General features: G+C 48.1%; 1 protein-coding gene across 4 annotated transcripts in view; it reads left to right on the top strand.

Moving 5' to 3' along the window:
• GNG7 (G protein subunit gamma 7) overlaps positions 1 to 21,479 on the top strand; it is a 130,142-nt gene that overhangs the window by 75,037 nt on the left and 33,626 nt on the right. For all 4 annotated transcript variants that reach the window (XM_080988635.1, XM_080988636.1, XM_080988634.1 and 1 more), the window contains exon 3: positions 11,826 to 11,853. The gene's annotated coding sequence lies outside the window, so the exon portion shown is untranslated. The remainder of the gene's footprint in view (positions 1 to 11,825; positions 11,854 to 21,479) is intronic.

The following is a 21,479-nucleotide window of genomic DNA, read 5'->3' as shown; positions in this document are numbered from 1 at the left end:
GTTGGACAAGGCCGAAGCTGCATTATGTCTCTGGTTTCAGACCTTCTTGCTCAGTTTTGTCTGCGCTGACTGCCAGCCACGGCTCTCTCCCTTTCAGATCCACGACAGCGGCAATCCTTTGGGGGATTGGCCATCACAATATTTATATTTTATTGAAAACGTTCAGTGGAGAAAGGTGAAGGAGGTGGGAAACCCCCCAGAAAAAGTGCTTGAAACTGCAATACAATGCATGGGTGTAGACAGAAGTAGTGCAATTATTCTGATGTGTATAAACTTATTAGCAAGTTTTTGTGCTTTTTATAAATGCTTTCCAAATATCATTGTATTTATTCATACACAATCTGTGCCTGAAAGCAAGACGTCTGTATGCTGCACGTCTCTGGTGTCAGACCTCCTTTCTCAGGTATGTGTGCACTGACCGGCAGCAATGGCTAGGTTCCAATTAACGCCTTGCTTTAAATAAGAACATATGCTGAGTAAGGCAGTGGGCCATCTAGCACTGTACTGCCCCCCACCCTCAGTGTTTCTCAACCATGGGTCCCCAGGTGTTGCTGGACTGCAATTCCCATCATCCCTAGCTAGCAGGGGTGTTGGGAATTGTAGTCTAACCACACCTGGGGAGCCGAGGTTGAGAAACACTGGTGGGTTTCCGGGCAGGGCAGTTTCCCAGCCTGTCCTGGAGATGCCTCTGGGGACTGAACTTGCAGGCAAAGCTCTTCCTCTGATTCCCCTAAAGAGAAAGCAAGATCCCAGCCTTCTTGGTTCAGCCAGGGGACATTCCCAGGCCTAGCGGGAGACTCTGGCGGAAATTGAACCCAGGGTCTCTTCCATGCAAGCACCTGCCTTAGGGCTCATTCAGACTTTTGCCACTGAATCAGAGCAAACGGCAATCAGATTCAACACCGGCTGCTGTTTGCTCCGGTTCAGTGGCAAAATATGCATGTTCCCGTTAACGAAAAAACAAAAACAAAACCACCACTCAGACATGGTGATTGGCAGTGCGGACCTGTGCCTGCAAAAGGAGGTCTGGATGAGCCCTTAGACATCGGATTGTGTTTGCCTCCGTCTCTCTCACCTTTCCTTTGTGAAAAGGTTGTTCCGCCCCACCTATATATAAGCCGAGACTCTAAATCCCAAGGCTGTGCTTTGAGCAAAAGATTTTTGCATCATGGGGTTGGACTAGATGGCCCTCGTGGTCCCTTCCAACTCTACAATTCTAGGATTCTATTAGAATGGTGCCCCAAACCCCTGCGGTGCAGGAGTCGCAACAGAAGACTCCTTGGCAGATGGCTTAAAAACCTCCAGTGAAGGAGATGCATGACCTTTTGCAGGTGAGCGGGAGTCTCTGTCTCTGCGTGTCCTCCCTGTTGGGTTGCATTTAAAGGCAGGAGGCCCGCTCCTCACTGAGAGTATCTTGCCAACCAGGCAAAGGCCAGCATGTCCCTAAGCAGCTAGCCAGGTGAGTAGGGCCCTTGCGCACAAACCCTCTTTCACTTGCTGCCTGCTTGGGCGGCAGGGAGCCTCCCTCTGGCCAGGTCCTTCCTTTGCAATCTCCCTCATGTCTCTCTGCATGGGCTTACTTTGCCATGCACGGAGATGGGGTGGGGGTGCGGGGTGGAGCTGTGCCTGCCATGTGCCATCCATATATGTTTGCGTCTGCTTTGTCTCCTGAGTGACTCAGCCTCTCCTCCGCTCTCCTGGCTAGTTGGGCCAAGCGTCGGAAGGGATTCCTTTTTGGGTTAGGGTCTGTTTCTTGCTCTCCTGCTTTGCCAAACCAGGAGGCACTCTTTCCCCACAAATAAGATATTTTAATTGAGATTTCCCCATGAGACAATAACATTTCAGCTACCAAAGATGCAAAACAAAGAAAAGAAACAGAAGAGGGAAAGAACAAGGAGCAATTCATGTGAGGAGAGAAAAGAGAGAGAAAAGCAAACTGTTAGTGAGAATTACAGAAGACAAACTTCCAATTTTCCATCTGCCAGTTACATAAAATGAATGTGATTAATTTAAAACATCAGTCAGTGCGGAACTCTATCTACTCTGCATTCTGTTAAGGTTAAGGTGCTTCAGAATCATTCGATCCACCGTCCTGTGATATCATATATGAGTTTGTACTACTGATGAAAGGATTCTGTGGAACTGTAACAACCTTTCATGTGGATTGTTGGACTCTATGAACAGACAGGTGGAATAGACACTTTCACATATATGGACCTTATGCATAAACAGATTAGAGAATGAACTGATCCACGGGTTCTTCTACTTTTTTCGTTGAACTTTATGAGCTACTTCTGTTGAAATCTACAATTCAATAACATGAATAGTATATCTTATTTTTTCAAACATCTTGTGTGTTTATTGAATATCTAGAAAGGAGGGTTGCATTCTTTTCCAGTTGCTCCAGGATGGAGTTTCTCTTTCTTTCTCTCTTGGTCACAATTAGTTCTCAATGTGGCAGTTCAGTTGAATCATTAGTGAACTTTCCTGTAAAGGTGAGTTTCACTTTTCCTGAACAGGGAAGGCGTGTCTGTCTCTGTCTCTCTCTCTCTGTCTGTCTGTCTCTCTCTCTCTCTCTTCCATTCCTGGCATACCAATACATAGAATCACAGAGTTGGAAGGGACCCCGAGGGTCATCTAGTCCAACCCCCTGCAATGCAGGAATCTCAGCTGAAGCATCCAAGACCAATGAGCACCCGACTTCTGCTTAAAAACCTCCAAGGAAGGAGAGGCCACAGTCTCCCAAGAGAGACCTTTTTGTTGTGTGTGTTTTTCCCACTGCTGTTCTGGACTGCCGGGGGGGGGGTCAATCCCTGCCTCTCAGCCTAACCTACCTCGCAGGGCTGTTGTGAGGATTAAATGAGGATGGGGAGAACCACACACTCCACCTCAAGCTCCTTGGAGGAAAAAGAGGGATAAAAATGCAATTATTTCCTTTGAAGGTGGTGATGGGGCCTGCATTTCTCCTGGCAGAGAAGATCATAGAATGGTAGAGTTGGAAGGGACCCTGAGGGTCATCCAGTCCAACCCCCTGCAATGCAGGAATCTCAGCTGAAGCATCCAAGACTAATGAGCACCCGACTTCTGCTTAAAAACCTCCAAGGAAGGAGAGCCCTCAACCTCCTAAGGGAGGGGGATGAACAAGAAGGTTTCCAACGGATTGACACAAGCTTACTCCAAAGTTAATTGGCTGCATTTGCATAAATTTGCATATGAGGAGCAAAGTGCAGCCCTGTGCCTTCCTCCCATCCTTTTGGAGGTGCCCTGGTGTGTCACCACGGATGGAGGCTCCTCCTAAGTGCCAAGTGTGAGGCCACTTCTGATTCCGCTAGATCTAAATCATTGCACCCTTTTTTCCCATCCAGCCATCCAGTAGCCTCTGGTCACCTCAACTCCCCCGAAAGGTTGGTGGGGAGGAGCTGGCCTGGAGCAGCCAGGTGGGCCACTGGATCTGGCCTGGGCTGAGGAAACAGAGGCAACCAGTGGCTGCCTGTTCACTCTGCATGGTCCAAAGAGACCTGCAAAGGTCAGGCAGGAGGAGCCCCAGAGCCCTAGGGAGAGCCACACTGGCCAACCAGAAGAAGCCCCCAAGCACGACTTGAGCGCAAAAGCAGCAGCTCCTCTCCCCCCCCCCTTGCAGTCCCCAGCAGCCGGTCTCATTCGGAGGCATTCGCTGCCTCTGACTCCCAGCAGCCATCAGGGCTGGCTCCTCTGGCCTGGCGCTTGTGGGCTCCTTTGGCCCTCTGCAGGGTCTGGGGGCTGCTGGGGACCCTTCACCCCAGTACAGAGAAAGGGGCTGCTCCGCTTGCAGGGTGGATGAAAGCAGCAGGGCCCTGTGGAATGTGCGAGAGGCACCGAGTGTGTGCGAGAGTGATCGCGCCTTGTGTGACTCACGCCTGTCCTTTTCCACGCTGTTGATAGGGTGCTGCTGTCGCTATGGGGAACCCCTTGCCAAGCTGCGTTGGCTGCGTGGGCATCCCAGGGCTCCCCAGCTTAGCGGGTGCAGGTGGGTGACGTGGTTTTCTCTCCTGCGTCATCACACGGCCACCATGGCCTCCACCTCACCCCCCCCAACCTTCTTGAATGTTCTCGTACAAAGCTGCAGAAAGGACAGAAATGCTCTTGGGCAGCTGTGCCCTGCGCAAATCCCTCTTTCTTTTGCTTTCTTTGTGGCGGGGGGAGAGATGGGGGGAAAGAAAGAAAGAAAGGGGCTATTGTCTCCAGTGATTTCTGTGTCTTCCCTTGCTATGGGACTTTTGAGATTTGTGGAGCAGGGAGCAAGAGCCCCCAGGACCCCACAGGGTGTCTCTGCCCAGAAGAGCAACTGCCCCCTTCCTTCTTTCACCACTGATCACTCAAGGCAATTCCTGCAGCCAGGCGGGTGCCAAGGCTGAGAGGGGGTCTTGTCGTCTGGGCAGCCCAGGACCCCCAGTCACACGGCCCAGGCTGGTGCCCCAAGGAGGTCACTTTGGTGCTGCTCGCACAGCGATTTGGCTTCACCGCTGGAGGCACACTCCTTTGTCTCTTGAGACAGGCGGATGCCAACCACCTCACTGAGCTCTGTCATGGATCATGGAAACACAGGCAGGTCAATGTGTCCCTCTTGCTCAGCATGGCCTACTCAGGCTGACAGCAGTGCCTTCGCTCTCCCAGCCCTGCAGGAAACCAGCAAAATGGACATGAGCCTGAGAGCCATTCTCAGAACTGTGGAGTTAGAGCACATCCTGACTCAGAGCCACTGATAGCCTTTTTCTCCATAAGTTTGACTAATCCTCTTTTAAAGCCATCCCAGTGGTGGCCTTCGCTGCCTCCTGTGGCAGGGAGTTCCACAGTTTAACTGTGCTGTGCAAAGAAGTTTATCCGCCCTGAATCTTCTGATGTTTAGGGTGTCGCCAAGTTGCAGCATTACAAGAAAACTTTTCTCTCTCTGCTTCCTCCACTCCATGTATGACCTTACAAACTTCTGTCATGTTGCTGCGTCTGACCGGACTCCTTGAGAAAAGCAGGGTGCCAGATTCGATGGAGCTCCCCTTGGCCCGATCCTGTGGCAGAGTTCCCTGTGCCTCACCATGTTCTGCTTTGGAGGTGCTCTGCCTCTGATGTGCAAGTGGGCCGTGTGCTGCTGCTGCTGCTGCCCTCATGCCCCATTTGCTGGCTTCCCCTGGGTTGGCGTCTGGCTGGACACCACGGTGGGGGACCCAGGAGGCTGTGCTCAATGGAGCCCCTTTGGGCAGCGCTCAGCATAGGGCCTGTGTACTATGGGATGCCTGCTGCTGCGCCTCCTGCAGGATGCCCCTTTGCAGACCTTGAGCCGCCCAGAATTTGCACTCTGTTTCCATTGCCAGCTGCTCGGAGGAACCTTCTCTTTGCTGCTTCTTCTCCTCTGATAGCAGAAAGCGGAGGTTGCCCTCAGATATTGTGGCTGGAGACAGACAGCACCTTCCTCTCCCGTCTCCTTGGCTGCCTCTCGGCGCTTTTCTCCCCTCCGCTCTTGCTGCTCCTCTCTGTCTGTTCAGCACATGCTGCACCAAGGCTGTAATTACGTTTCCAGAGCTCGTGAGAAAATGCTGGACTGTCTGTATATCTTCTCTCCTTTCTGCTTGCTTTCTCTCTTCTTCTTTTCTTAATCAGCAAGTATCAGTGATACAGATCTCAACAGCTTTAAAAAAGGAGGGTGCCATTGGATTAGCAATTGCCTGGCACCAGCAGTGGTGGTGGTGGTGGTGTTTTTAATCCTTGCTTCTCTACATTTTTACTTGCTCTCTTAGAATCATAGAATCATAGAGTTGGAAGAGACCACAAGGGCCATCGAGTCCAACCCCCTGCCAAGCAGGAAACACCACCAGAGCACTCCTGACATATGGTTGTCAAGCCTCTGCTTAAAGACCTCCAAAGAAGGAGACTCCACCACACTCCTTGGCAGCAAATTCCACTGTCAAACAGCTCTTACTGTCAGGAAGTTCTTCCTAATGTTTAGGTGGAATCTTCTTTCTTGTAGTTTGGATCCATTGCTCCGTGTCCGCTTCTCTGGAGCAGCAGAAAACAACCTTTCTCCCTCCTCTAGGTGACATCCTTTTATATATTTGAAATATATATAAATATATATTCTTGGCTGCAGAAGATGGGGCTTCATTTGCAGGCAGCCAGTGATCCTGCATAAGTACGGTATATTCAGTTGAAAGGGGGTGGCAAGGTGGAAGGGGGCATAGGGCACGGAATTCAGCTTGCAAGAAATGAGAGCATGGTTTGTGGGGGGTGTTTTTAAGCAAGGCACTGGCCCAGGAGACTGCGGAGGTGATGGGCAGCCCCAAACGAATTTTTGAGGGGCTCAGCTTAGCTCTGCCTGGCCCCAGATCTGTTGGTCAGCTGCATGCAGGAGGCCTCAGGAGGCCTCTGGTGTCTCCAGGCAGGACTGGGAAGAGAATCTGCTGCAGAAAGCACCAAGCTAGACAGACCCATTGTCCAACTTGCTATAAGGCTGTGCTTCCTGCAGTATTTAAATCAGCCTTTCACCCAGAAACATCACTAGAACCTTGTTTTATGAGCTGCAGGTCGGTGGTGCAGCCCTTGCTCAGCATGCCAGTTCAATCCTCAGCAGCTCCAGGTAAGGCTGGCAGAGGCCACCGTACTCTGAAACCCCAGAGAGCCGCTGCTGGGTGGGCTCCAGTGGTCTTCCTTGGTTTAAGGCAGCGTCCTGCATCCATCCCGGCAGGAGCAACGTAGATTTGCACCATACCTGCAGCCGATGGAGACTCCAGGGGTTCTGCCCAGAGTCTGGGGTTTACCTTGGAGCAGCAACACTCAGGCCTCTCTGCTGCTTAGTGGAAAGCTATTATTATGATGTATTTATTCAATTTAAATACCACTCTTCATCTGAAGATCTCAGGTCTCACAAAATACAAATACAAGATAAAAGCACAAAAGAAATAGTTAAAGCCAAAACAAAACAATACCCCCTCCCTGCCCAAAAAACATGTAAAAGCCGTAGAATATTAATCAGCCAAAGGTCTGGGAGAAGAGGAATGTTTTTTCCTGGCACATAAAAATATATAATGAATTTGCCAGGCAAACCTCTCTGGGGAGAGCATCCCACAAATGGGGAGCCACTGCAGAAAGGACCTGTTGTCATGTTGCCACCCTCCGGACCTCACCTGGAGGTGGCACATGAAGAAGGGCCTCAGAAGATGATTTCAGGGTCCAAGTCGGTTCATATGGGGAGAGGCAGTCCTTGAGGTATTGCAGCCCTGAGCCGTTTAGGGCTTTACAGGTCAAAAGAAGCACTAATTGGTAGCCAGTGCAGTCAGATCAGTGCAAAATGCTCAAACTTTCTTGCCCCGGTGAGAAGCCTGGCCGCTGAAATCTGCAGCAGCTGAAGTTTCCAATCTGTCTTCAGAGGCGTTGCAGTAATTTGTGTTGCATATTGTTTTTAGCATATAGTTGACAAGTGCGTTCAACCCAAAAGCAAGCTTCAGAAAGGATGTGAGATGTGTTTTCTCGGACATTCTCCCCATCCTCCAACCACTATTGGGGGGGGGGATTCTGATGCTCTGCTTGCGATGAGCCAGGGCTGCCCACCGTTGGAGGCAGGATCCTTGGCTTGGTGGGCCTGCTTGGGGTCTGGCCCTCTCATTCCCGTCTCGCAAGCATGCAGTGGAGAGAAAGTGAGCTGAAGCACATTTTGCAGGCAGGGCAAGCAAGGAGGAAGAGCATTGCTTCATTTTTGTTCCTGAATCTGCCTTAAATGATCCTTTGGGGAAGAGCAAGGAGCTGGCCCAACCCCTTTGCTGTTCTTGGCGGGGGGGGGGGGGGGATTCATCACAGGTGAGGTTCAAGGTTCATGCTGCAGAATCTGTTTTCCCATCAGGCAGGCGGCAATAACACAGTATCCCTCCTCTCTTTCTGTGTGGAATAGTTCAGGGCGTTGGGGCGGTAAAATTCCATATGTTGCCCAGGCTGATCCCCCCCTCCTCCCAGGTCTGCTCTGTTCCAGCTTATCGGAAAACATCTGGCACTGCTGCGCTCCCTCCTCCCTTGACACGCCTGGGGCAACCGAATAGGCAGTCCTCAAAGTCCTTTCCCGCCCCGACCTGGCCACAGTGATCCATGCGACGGTCATCTCCAGGCTTGACTACTGTAATTCGCTCTACGCGGGGCTGCCCTTGAAGCTGTCCCAGAAACTCCAGCGGGTGCAGAATGCTGCAGCGAGGCTCCTCACGGGGTCTCTGCCATGGGAGCATATTCACCCAGTGCTTTTCCAGCTGCACTGGCTCCCAGTATACAGGGTCAGATTTAAGGTGCTGCTTTTGACCTTTAAAGCCCTTCACGGCCTAGGACCCTCGTACCTTCGGGACTGCCTCTCCCGGTCTGCCCCACGGAGAGCCTCAAGGTCCATAAATAGCAACACCCTAGTGGTCCCGGGCCCTAAGGAAGTCAGATTGGCTTCAACCAGAGCCAGGGCCTTTTCAACTCTGGCTCCGGCCTGGTGGAACGCTCTGCCTCATGAGACCAGGGCTGTGCAGGATCTGATTTCTTTCCGCAGGGCCTGTAAGACAGAGTTGTTCCGCCTGGCCTTTGGCTTGGAGCCAATTTGATTCCGTCCCTCTCTTTCTTTTTTCCTTTCCTTCTCCTCCTGCGATGAGGCTACATTTTAATATTTTAATGTTCCATTATTTTAATGTTATATTTTATTTTTGTTTTTAAGTTGTAACCATTCATCTTGTTTTTATTATTGCTTCTAAGCCGCTCTGAGCCCGGCCTTGGTTGGGGAGGGCGGGGTATAAATAAAAATTATTATTATTATTCAAAGGCCTTTGCTCTGTGCCAGGTGGGTCGGGGGCCACCATTTTCCAGGGCTGCCTGTTGCCCCCCACCCCAGAGACTCCTCTGTGTTTTTCCAATATTCACATGCTTTTGCAATCTCTATATCCTGCCCTGCCCTGTAACTTTGTGAGGAGCAAAAATGATTGGACGCAGGCATGTGGAACGCTGCAGTATCCCCTGAGGGGTTTTCAGTCTGGCTCCTGAAAGGGCACCACAGCAGCCAAAGGAGCCCCAGGCTCTACCCAGAGCCCAGAGCCATCCTGCACTGGGTTCCTGAGTGTCTCATGGCAGCAGCCCAAAGCTGGAGGGGCCAATCAGGGCAGAGGAGGAGGTGGCGGCGGCAGTGGCCCAAGGCTAGGGGAAGCCGTGGCCTGGCTTGGCATCAGGTTGCCCCAGGTGAGCCCATGCCAGACCTCAGCTTCTCCTCTCCAGCTTTCACAGCCACAGGGCCTCGGGTTGCACTCGCATTCAGCAATCAACCAGCGGCTCACTTCCTGGTTGTTGCACTGTCTCAGCCTTGCCTAACAGGCCTGCCTTTAATTGGGTGCCAGGATTGGGAGCCTGATTTCCCACCTGTGCACAGCAGATGGAGCATCTGGCTCAGGGGTAGGCAACCTAAGGCCCGGGGACCGGATCCGGCCCAACCGCCTTCTCAGTCTGGCCCGCGGATGGTCCGGGAATCAGCGTGTTTTTACATGAGTAGAATGTGTTCTTTTATTTCAAATGCATCTCTCGGTTATTTGTGGGGCATAGGAATTTGTTCATCCCCCCCCCCCAAATATAGTCCGGCCCCCACATGGTCTGAGGGACGGTGGACTGGCCCATGGCTGAAGAAGGTTGCTGACCCTTGATCTGGGCTCCATTTGGGGTGGGTAGGCTGGGCAGGCCCACTTTGTGGCCTGTGTCTTTTCCTTCTTAGAAAACGTGGCAGCCGTTTTCTGCCTTGCCACATCAACAGCCATTTTGTGGCGGGTGCCCACGGCACTTCCTCAGGATGGCAAATGGGCCCATTGCCCCCACCCAAAGAAGGCAGGGGGGACCCCTCAGCTGGAGCTTCTGGATTCCCATGAAGGAGACGTGTTCTGGTGGGCATCTCCGGTAGTGAGGAAGGGGAAGCCAGAAAGTCTTGGCTCCCTGTCACTGCCAATTCCCAGTCCGTCTCTCCCTAACAAGCCACATGCAGTGACCACCTTAAGCCGTGGCTTGTTGCTAGAAAGCCGGGCTATCGCTCCCAGCTCCGTCCAGCTCTTTTTCCGAGGCACCACGGCAGGGGCGTTGTTGGCTTTCCTGCTTTGGGCTTCACCCTGCTTGCTCGCAGCTGCCTGCCTGCCTGCCCTCCCTCCTTGCCTTGCAAAGGAGAAAGAGAGTGACTTCCCTACAAGGCAGGCCAGGCACACTTCTGAACTCCACCCCCTGCCTGTGAGTCATCCCTTTTGTTGTGAAGCGTTTTTGTCCCTGGAGTAATGTCCTTCCAGTGACGCCTGGCAAAGGAATTCCAGGCACGAGGAGAATGTCTGCTCTGTGGGGCCAGGGGGTGGGTTTTTTTTGGGGGGGGGGACACTGCCCATACTGCCATTGCCTCACAGCTTCCTGCACAGCATGCGTGGGTTTTCCCCTCTTGCCTCTCAGGAGCTGCTCCTGAGTCAAAACTCAGACCAGTGGGGCAGAGAGAGACTGAGCAATCTGCAGATATCTAGGGCCCAGGGCCTGTGATCTCGCCAGGCGGTTCCTGAGCCTCTCTTCTCTCTCTGCCTTGCAGGGGCCCAGGGACCTGAAATGTGAGGGAAGCGGGGGGACAGGGGGACGGATGCTACCATGCTGCTCTACCTCGCAGGGTTTCTGAAAAGATAGCAAGAGGCTGTTATGTGGAGAGTCTCATGCTCCAGGGAGCCCTGTGTGGACAGCATTGCCAAGCAGTCAGTTGCTCTGAAACAGCTCCCCCCTCCCCCCTCTTGGCTCTGCAAAATTTGTGCTTTGCAGCTGCTCTGAAGAAGTCACCTGATGCTTCGGGGTGGTGTTGGTCAAGCAGCCAGGGCCAGGCTGAGTTTAATGGACCCAATTATAGAAGTCTGTCTGTCTGTCTATGGGATGTATGAGGTGTTAGTGTAGGGTAGTACCTCTGGTGGGGGCCATGTTCTCCTTCTGGGGTGGTTTGTCCACCTTGGGTCCTCCCCACCCCCATCCCCCGGCACTCAGCTCTCACCTGCGGCTCCTAGAAGCTGTCAGCAGGTGACAGTGGCCACAGTCCCAGGAAACAGCTTTGACTGGCCAGCTGAACCAGGTGAGGGGAGCCAAGGGGTCTCAGACTCTCAATGAGTTAGGGGCTTCTCCTGCATGCAAAGACAGGCTCCTGAGGACGGAAGGGACGAGACCAAGAGGGGGGTTCAATGGTCAAGGAGGTGGTTTCTGCCCATGTGGCTTCATCCCTTGAGAAACATTCCATTGTTTCTCGAGATAAGACACATGCCAAAAACACACACAAAGAACAGCACATACATGCACTCTGATATGCGTATATAAATGACAGCCACCCATATCAGAGCATTGAAAGCATGTGACAGATTAGCATGTGCCAACCACTATCCCAGGGAAGGGAATTCTCTGGTTTGGGGCCTGCTACCAAAAAGGCCCTGCTGCCCCACACCCTGCCCTCCAAGTGGAGCTGGAGATCACGTCTCCTTCCCCAAATGTGCCAGTGGGGAAGTGTTTAGAGGGAGAGGCTGGGCCTGGGAGACTGGGTTCAGCTCCCTTCAGCACAGGCTCTGCCTCTCTCAGCCTAACCCACCTCACGGTTGTTTTGAGGCTTGATTGATCATACAAACTCTCTCACACCCACCCCAGTGTGTATAAAAGAATTTGGGACCCCCCTCCCCTGCTGGCATTTGGGCAACCTCCTGTGTCTCCCCCCCCCCCACAAGCTCTGTGTCAGATTGATATTTATCCCCATTCAGAAAATAAAATAAAAAATGTAACCTTTCCTCTCTCTTTCTCTGTCTCCCTCTCAGGTGTGTTCCAAGGACGTTGGAAGAAAAGGTATGTTTGCAGGTGGCTGTGGAGCGGCTTCTGTAATGGGGTTTGGATTGGGATCTTATTCCTGGGCTGCCTTCTCTCTGGTGTGTTGGAGGTGGCGGTTGGTGACATTGACCTTTTTCTCTTGCCTGTGCCTAATGGACTGATCTCTGGCTGCGAAGGGGATCCAGGGACTGGGCAGACACGGGTGGTTTTGCATCAGGGGAAAGGGGTCTGGGGTCTGACTTGGGAGAGGGGAGCAGCGATTTGTGGAGACCTGTAGCAGCCAGGAGGCAAGGGTCAGAGGCAAGGGAAGCTTCAGAGCTGGAGGAAGAGGAGCAGGAGGCAGACTAGGCAAGGGAAGGGACACCCTCTCCTGCACCACTTGTCTCCCAGAACCAGGAGGGGACTGACAAGGGAGGAGCAGAGGACGTTTCCATGCAGGCGCAGTCTCCAGCTGTGTATGCGCAGTCCCTCAGGGAGAGAGACACAAACTGGTGGAGGGAGAGAGTGTTGAATGGTTTCTTGAAATGTAAAGGTTCATCATTGTTCCACCCGATGTGTATGTCTTTAAGGGGCCAGAGCAAAATAACAAGACCCAGCTTTACCGCTGTGAAACATAGCAGGTGCTGCTGAGTTGTATTGATTAAGCTGTGTCAGCAATTGGGTGTAGTATATAAGGAGCAGCACCTAGCTCCTCTCCCATTACCCTGGGGGGTGGGTTGGTGGTTGGGTCTGGTTTGTTGTTGATGTATTTAGTGTATTTTTTTTTAAGCTGACCCAACCTCTGTGCATGTGCAGAGTTCATGTCTCAGCAAATCTTTTATACCATTTAAAATGTTGCATCTTTTGGCTAAATTACCATTTGAATAAAGGAAGGGAAGGGTAAGGAGTAGATTTTAAAAATAGGGTTAGATTTTTTTAAAAAAGTAAGAAACTCAGCAATTCAAGTATTCACCAAAGCTAGCAATAGAAGTTGGTCAAATTAAATTTCTGTTAACTCAGTTCTAAGGGATCATGTTTCCTTCTCATCTGGCCAATATTGTTTTCCTGCAGCCCAAGCAAAGGGAGCGCTTCCTTTATTTACAGGGATTTGAGAGCAGGTGTTTATTAAAAAATGTGGGCTATCATTTTGTGTGATTTCCCTCTGGTCATTCAAGGAACAATCAGCCACGCCCTTATATATGGGAAAAAATGGCCAGAGTCAGAATTCATAGGATCTTTAACATTCTCAGTCATTTCAGCCTTACCATTTGCAGACAAAATTTTCTGCCCTTTATTTATTTTTTAAGTCTATTTGACAATACTTCTGCAAAAATTTTGTAATAATTGTTTAATAATGATATGGGTCTGTAATTTTTTATATTCAATCTATCAGTGTCGGGTTTGGGAATCATTGTGATATGTGCCTCCTTCCAAGTGCCTGGTATCTTCCCTCCTCGCAAAATGCTCATGACCTCGCATAACACCGGAGTTAATTGATCTTCTAAAATTTTATAATACTTGGCCGATAATCAGATTAGTTTGGGTTCCCATTTTTCCTTAACATAGATCACTACCCCTCTTTTTTTGTTGTTAGAGTTAATAAACTCAACCCCTAACCTTTTATTTGTCAAAATATGTTTATGTTTTTTGGCCACATGCGTTTCCTGTAAACAAATTACATCAAGATTCTTTTTCTTCAATACATTCTCAATTTTATTCCTGGATATAGATTTATATGACACTCTACATAATATGAAAGCTGATCCTGACAATGCGTTTTTTAATATCATTTTAAAAGTCATTCTTTAGTAATAAGGAATTCCAAGTGTATCCAATACCATCTGAATTGCTTGCAGAGGATCAACAATCTTACATTATCTTTCCTTAAAACCCATTCTGGTCTCTGCCTTGAAACTATTGTTGTCCTTAGAGGAGTTGCTGGGACAGAGAAATGCCCATTTTTGTATGCGGCCAACTTCTGTTTGGCAAGCATTCTTCATGCATCCATTTGATGTTTCCGTGCTGGGAGTTTAAACAGGCTCTGAAGGCGAGTACCTACTCGTGAGCTGCCTCGGATCTCAGAAGCTCTTCTTGAGTCCTTTGAAAGAAGAGCAAGCAGCTGGAAGCTATTTCCAATTATTTTAGCTTAACAAATTTAGCTAAATCATTAAATTTCTTCCATTCTTCGTGGTGTTCCTCCTCCTTCTGGTCGCGGACTCTTCCGGTTAGATCGGCTAGCTCCATAAAATCCATCATCTTCATCTGCCATTCTTCTACTGTTGGTAATTCTTGAGTTTTCCACTTTTTAGCTAACAAAATACGAGCCGCAGTTGTGGCATACAAAAATAAATTAACGTCTTTCTTGGGCAATTCCGAACCTGTTATTCCAAGAAGAAAGGCCTCTGGTTTCTCTAGCTGCTCTCCCTGTGCAAAGGTCAGAGGGGGCAGGGTTTCTGTTGAGGCAGGTGATTAGCTGTGGGAGGAGCTTATCAGAGCTTGCAGGGCAGCGGTGCATGCCTAGTGGCGTGCACAGTTTGATCCATCTTTTAGATTTAGGGGAGCTAGTCTCAAACGTTTGTTGGGGGAGACCTAGGTTTTTTTGTGGTTGGAGTTATTTGTCCTGTCTTCACGCTTTTTATGATGGAGGACCGCTGTAGCCACCCCCAACGACACGTTCTCAAGATGGAGGGGGAGGGAACAGCTGCAGTCGCCTGCGGTTCCTGCGCAATGTTTGCCATCTTGCCAAAGGTTGCAGGCAGCTTTACCTGCAGCAATTGCATGTTGATTGCCCTAGAATCATAGAATCATAGAATCATAGAGTTGGAAGAGACCACAAGGGCCATCGAGTCCAACCCCCTGCCAAGCAGGAAACACCACCAGAGCACTCCTGACATATGGTTGTCAAGCCTCTGCTTAAAGACCTCCAAAGAAGGAGACTCCACCACACTCCTTGGCAGCAAATTCCACTGTCAAACAGCTCTTACTGTCAGGAAGTTCTTCCTAATGTTTAGGTGGAATCTTCTTTCTTGTAGTTTGGATCCATTGCTCCGTGTCCGCTTCTCTGGAGCAGCAGAAAACAACCTTTCTCCCTCCTCTATGTGACATCCTTTTATATATTTGAACGTGGCTATCATATCACCCCTTAACCTCCTCTTCTCCAGGCTAAACATGCCCAGCTCCCTTAGCCGTTCCTTATAAGGCATCGTTTCCAGGCCTTTGACCATTTTGGTTGCCCTCCTCTGGACACGTTCCAGTTTGTCAGTGTCCTTCTTGAACTGTGGTCCCCAGAACTGGACACAGTACTCCAGGTGAGGTCTGACCAGAGCAGAATACAGTGGCACTATTACTTCCCTTGATCTAGATGCTATACTCCTATTGATGCAGCCCAGAATTGCATTGGCTTTTTTAGCTGCCGCGTCACACTGTTGGCTCATGTCAAGTTTGTGGCCAACCAAGACTCCTAGATCCTTTTCACATGTACTGCTCTCAAGCCAGGTGTTCCCCATCTTGTATTTGTGCCTCTCATTTTTTTTGCCCAAGTGCAATACTTTACATTTCTCCCTGTTAAAATTCATCTTGTTTGTTTTGGCCCAGTTCTCTAACCTGTCAAGGTCGTTTTGAAGTGTGATCCTGTCCTCTGGGGTGTTAGCCACCCCTCCCAGTTTGGTGTCATCTGCAAATTTGATCAGGATGCCCTTGAGTCCATCATCCAAGTCGTTGATAAAGATGTTGAATAAGACCGGGCCCAAGACAGAACCCTGTGGCACCCCACTAGTCACTCTTCTCCAGGATGAAGAGGAACCATTGATGAGCACCCTTTGGGTTCGGTCAGTCAGCCAGTTACAAATCCACTGAGTGGTAGCATAGTCAAGACCGCATTTTACCAGCTTCTTTACAAGAATATCATGGGGCACCTTGTCAAATGCCTTGCTGAAATCAAGGTAGGCTACATCCACTGCGTTCCCTTCATCTACCAGGCTTGTAATTCTGTCAAAAAACGAGATCAGGTTAGTCTGACATGACTTATTTTTCAGAAATCCATGCTGACTATTGGTGATCACAGCATTCCTTTCTAGGTGCCCTTTTAAAAGACAAAGTGCAGCAACTGGAGGAACGTGTAGCTATGCTCCAAAGAATTAGAGAGCTGGAGCTCTTCTTGGAAGCAACAGAGCACACCGTCTCCACCAAGGAGGAGACAGGGGACTCCCCTGAGAAGGAGGCTAGTTCACCAACACAGGAGCCAGATATATGGAGAAACGTGACTCAAAGAAGTAGGAGGCCCAGGGTTCGCTCTGATTGTTTAGAAATACACAATCGCTTTGAGGTCCTCTCCCCTAGCATGGAAGACGAAGAGCAGACTCCATTTGAGGATCTCTCCCTCATTACAGTCGATCAGGTATATGAAGACGAGCAGCAAAGTCAGTCCTCAGGGAATGTGCAGGCGACCTTGGAATGGACAGCTCACAGAAGAACCCCGACCAAACCTAAGAGGAGGCGTGTAGTGGTGATAGGGGATTCCCTACTGAGGGGAACAGAAGCAGTGATCTGTGGGCCTGACAAGATGTCTCGGGAAGTGTGCTGTCTCCCCGGGGCTAAGATCCAAGATGTAACTGAACGACTGCAAGGAATCATAAAACCCACTGACAAATACCCCTTCCTCTTGGTTCATGTGGGAACCAATGACACTGCAAGCAATAGCCTCCAGAAGATCAAAAGAGACTACGAGGCTCTCGGCAGGAAATTGAAGCAATTAAATGCACAAATTGTCATCTCATCTGTCCTCCCAGTTGAACGACGTGGCCCAGGGAGAGAGGGAAAAATAGTGGAAGTGAACAGCTGGCTTCGCAAATGGTGTAAACAGGAACGGTTTGGATTCTTAGATCACGGACTGCAGTTTCTTGAAGATGGACTTCTGGCAAGCGATGGGCTGCACCTCACAACGGTTGGGAGAAATGTTTTTGCCAAAAATCTCAGAAACCTCATCAGGAGGGCTTTAAACTGACTAATGTGGGGGAGGGAGACAGTGCTCCTGAAGGTAGGAGTCTATCAACTGATGAAGATGATCATCCAAATGTCATAGACCAAATGGAACAAACAGCACGCAGACCTAGTGGTGGGAGGAAAAAATCCTTAAATAAGAGACACGGGGGAATGATTAATGGACTTCAATGTCTGTACACTAATGCGCAAAGCATGGGAAATAAACAAGATGATCTTGAGCTCTTGGTACAGCAAACTAAATATGACATAATAGGCATCACTGAAACCTGGTGGGATAAGTCCCACAATTGGAATGTAATAATGGAGGGATACAATCTATTTCAGAGAAACAGACCAGACAAGAAAGGAGGAGGAGTGGCGTTATATGTCAGGGATGTGTATACCTGTGAAGAGATCCAAGATTTAGAACCTCAAAGCCAAAGTGAGAGCATTTGGGTCAAAATTAAGGGAGAGAAGAATAACAGTGACCTCATTGTGGGAGTTTACTATAGATCCCCAAGCCAAACGGAGGACATAGATGATGCCTTCCTGGAACAGATGGCCAAGCATGCAAAAGGAAGGGAGATAGTAGTAATGGGGGACTTCAATTACCCGGATATTTGTTGGATGTCAAACTCAGCCAAGAGCATAAGGTCAAACAGATTCCTCACTGGCCTTGCAGACAACTTCATTGTCCAGAAAGTGGGAGAAGCAACAAGAGGAACAGCCATTTTAGATCTGGTCCTAACCAATGTTGATGACCTGGTTAGTGGGGTAGAAGTGGAAGGATCATTAGGCGCGAGTGATCATGCTCTTCTGAAGTTTACTATACAGCGGAAAGGAGCAGCCAAGCATACTAGGACTCAATTTCTTGACTTTAAGAAAGCCGACTTCATAAAACTTAGGGAAGTGCTGGGTGAGATCCCATGGACAGTAATACTAAAAGGAAAGGGAGTTCATGATGGCTGGGAGTTTGTTAAGAGGGAGATAGTAAAAGCACAATGTCAGGCAATACCAATGAGACGGAAACATGGAAGGTGCCTAAAGAAGCCAGGGTGGCTATCTAAAGAACTTTTAATTGAGTTAAGATTAAAAAAGGATGTGTACAAAAATGGAAAAGGGGAGAAACCACCAAAGAGGAATTCAAACAAATAGCCAGCACGTGTAGACACAAAGTCAGAAAAGCTAAAGCACAGAATGAACTCAGGCTTGCTAGAGAGGTTAAAAGCAACAAAAAAGGCTTTTATGGGTATGTTCGTAGCAAAAGGAAGAACAAAGAAACAGTGGGGTCACTCAGAGGAGAAGATGGTGAAATGCAAACAGGGGACACAAAAAGGGCTGAACTCCTCAATGCCTTCTTTGCCTCAGTCTTCTCCGATAAAGAAAACAATGCCCGACCTGAAGAATTTGAAGCAAACGATTCAGCAAAGGAAACACAGCCCAGAATAACTAAGGAGATAGTACAAGAATACTTGGCTAGTTTAGATGTATTCAAGTCTCCAGGGCCAGATGAACTGCATCCAAGAGTATTAAAAGAACTGGCAGATGTGATCTCAGAACCACTGGCAGTCATCTTTGAGAATTCCTGGAGAACAGGCGAAGTCCCGGCAGACTGGAGGAGGGCAAATGTTGTCCCTATTTTCAAAAAGGGGAAAAGAGAGGACCCAAATAATTACCGCCCAGTCAGTCTGACATCAATACCAGGGAAGATTCTGGAGCAGATCATTAAGCAAACAGTCTGTGAGCACCTAGAAAGGAATGCTGTGATCACCAATAGTCAGCATGGATTTCTGAAAAATAAGTCATGTCAGACTAACCTGATCTCGTTTTTTGACAGAATTACAAGCCTGGTAGATGAAGGGAACGCAGTGGATGTAGCCTACCTTGATTTCAGCAAGGCATTTGACAAGGTGCCCCATGATATTCTTGTAAAGAAGCTGGTAAAATGCGGTCTTGACTATGCTACCACTCAGTGGATTTGTAACTGGCTGACTGACCGAACCCAAAGGGTGCTCATCAATGGTTCCTCTTCATCCTGGAGAAGAGTGACTAGTGGGGTGCCACAGGGTTCTGTCTTGGGCCCGGTCTTATTCAACATCTTTATCAACGACTTGGATGATGGACTCAAGGGCATCCTGATCAAATTTGCAGATGACACCAAACTGGGAAGGGTGGCTAACACCCCAGAGGACAGGATCACACTTCAAAACGACCTTGACAGATTAGAGAACTGGGCCAAAACAAACAAGATGAATTTTAACAGGGAGAAATGTAAAGTATTGCACTTGGGCAAAAAAAATGAGAGGCACAAATACAAGATGGGTGACAGCTGGCTTGAGAGCAGTACATGGGAAAAGGATCTAGGAGTCTTGGTTGACCACAAACTTGACATGAGCCAACAGTGTGACGCGGCAGCTAAAAAAGCCAATGCAGTTCTGGGCCGCATCAATAGGAGTATAGCATCTAGATCAAGGGAAGTAATAGTGCCACTGTATTCTGCTCTGGTCAGACCTCACCTGGAGTACTGTGTCCAGTTCTGGGCACCACAGTTCAAGAAGGACACTGACAAACTGGAACGTGTCCAGAGGAGGGCAACCAAAATGGTCAAAGGCCTGGAAACGATGCCTTATGAGGAACGGCTAAGGGAGCTGGGCATGTTTAGCCTGGAGAAGAGGAGGTTAAGGGGTGATAGGATAGCCATGTTCAAATATATAAAAGGATGTCACATAGAGGAGGGAGAAAGGTTGTTTTCTGCTGCTCCAGAGAAGTGGACACGGAGCAATGGATCCAAACTACAAGAAAGAAGATTCCACCTAAACATTAGGAAGAACTTCCTGACAGTAAGAGCTGTTCAACAGTGGAATTTGCTGCCAAGGAGTGTGGTGGAGTCTCCTTCTTTGCAGGTCTTTAAGCAGAGGCTTGACAACCATATGTCAGGAGTGCTCTGATGGTGTTTCCTGCTTGGCAGGGGGTTGGACTCGATGGCCCTTGTGGTCTCTTCCAACTCTATGATTCTATGATTCTTTATAAATGTATATTTCAACATTTTTTTCAATTCATTATAAATCTTTTCCCAGAAGTCTTTCACCTTGGGGCAGGTCCACCACATATGAAAGAATGTTCCTTCTTTTTCTTTACATTTCCAACATGTATTATCACAATTATGATACATCTTTGCTGATTTTACAGGAGTCAAATACCATCTATACATCAGCTTCATAATATTTTCCTTTAACAAAGTACATGCAGTGAACTTCACTTCTTTCTTCCACAATCTTTCCCAGTCCTCAAACATTATATTATGTCCTAAATCTCTTGCCCAATCATACCGATTTAACTTGTTCATCTTTCGTATGCCACTCCAGCAAAAGCTTGTACATTTTAGATAAGTTTTTACCTTCAGTATCTAACAACTCCATCTCCAACTTACATTTTTCCAAGGCAAAACCATTTTTCTTATCCAATTTATACAATTCGTTAATCTGATGATAATGTAGCCAGTTTAGCTTATCTTTAATTTGCTCAAATGGTCTTAATTTATAACCTTCCTCTTCCTCTATTAATAAGTCATAATATCTCAACCATTTGGTATCCATATTTAATTTTTTCTGGGCCTTTGCCTCCATTGGTGAAAGCCATCTGGGCATCTTTCTTTCTAAAAGGTCTTTGTATTTTATCCAAACATTATACAACGATTTCCTAATTATATGATTTTTAAATGCTTTATGGGCTTTTACTTTATCATACCACAAATATGCATGCCAACCAAACAAATTATCAAATCCCCCCAAATTTAGTAAATCTGTATCTTCTAATTTAATCCATTCTTTAATCCAACAAAGTGCGGCAGCTTCAAAATAGATTTTTAAGTCTGGCAGAGAGAATCCCCCTCTTTCTTTAGAATCTGTAATTAATTTGTATTTAATTATGGGTTTCCTCCCCTGCCAGATAAATCTAGATAGAGCTTTTTGCCATTCTTTAAAACATTTCACATTGTCTATAATTGGGAGGGCTTGGAACAAAAAAAGCATCTTTGGCAACACATTCATCTTAATCACAGAAATCCGGCCCATTAATGACAATTTTAAGTTAGACCACACCTCTAAATCTCTTTTAATTTTATTCCATATTTTCTCATAGTTATCCTTATACAGATTCAAATTTTTCCCAGACAGGTTCACCCCTAAATATTTAACTTTTTTCACAAACTCTAGGCCCGTTTTTTCTTGTAATATTTTCCTTTCTTCATTATCCAGATTTTTCTCTATTACTTTGGTCTTGCTCTTGTTTAATTTAAATCCTGCTACCTGACCAAACTCATGTATTAGCTCCAGTGCTTTAACTGCACTGGAGTCTGGATCTTGTAATGTCAGAACCAAATCATCAGCAAAGGCTTTTAATTTGTATTGTTTCGAACCTACTGTGATACCTTTAACTTGCTAAGTATGACTAGAAAAGATGAACAAGACCTCCAGTACTGAGATAAACAGCAGAGGGGACAGTGGGCACCCTTGCCTGGTTCCCTTCTCAATTCTAATTTCCTCTGAAACCACATTATTTACAATAATTTTAGCTTTTTGTTCTTGATAGATCGCTTTAATACAATTTATCAATCAATCAATCTTTATTACGGTCCAGAGACCCAACAAATCAATACACAATTCATACAGCCTACCTCCAGGTTA

Source organism: Podarcis pityusensis (assembly GCF_964106645.2).
Source record: "Podarcis pityusensis genome assembly, chromosome: 18".
In the NCBI taxonomy this organism is placed as follows: domain Eukaryota; kingdom Metazoa; phylum Chordata; class Lepidosauria; order Squamata; family Lacertidae; genus Podarcis; species Podarcis pityusensis.
The sequence above is the reverse complement of the archived record's forward strand: the minus strand, read 5'-3'. Positions and strand labels throughout refer to the sequence as shown.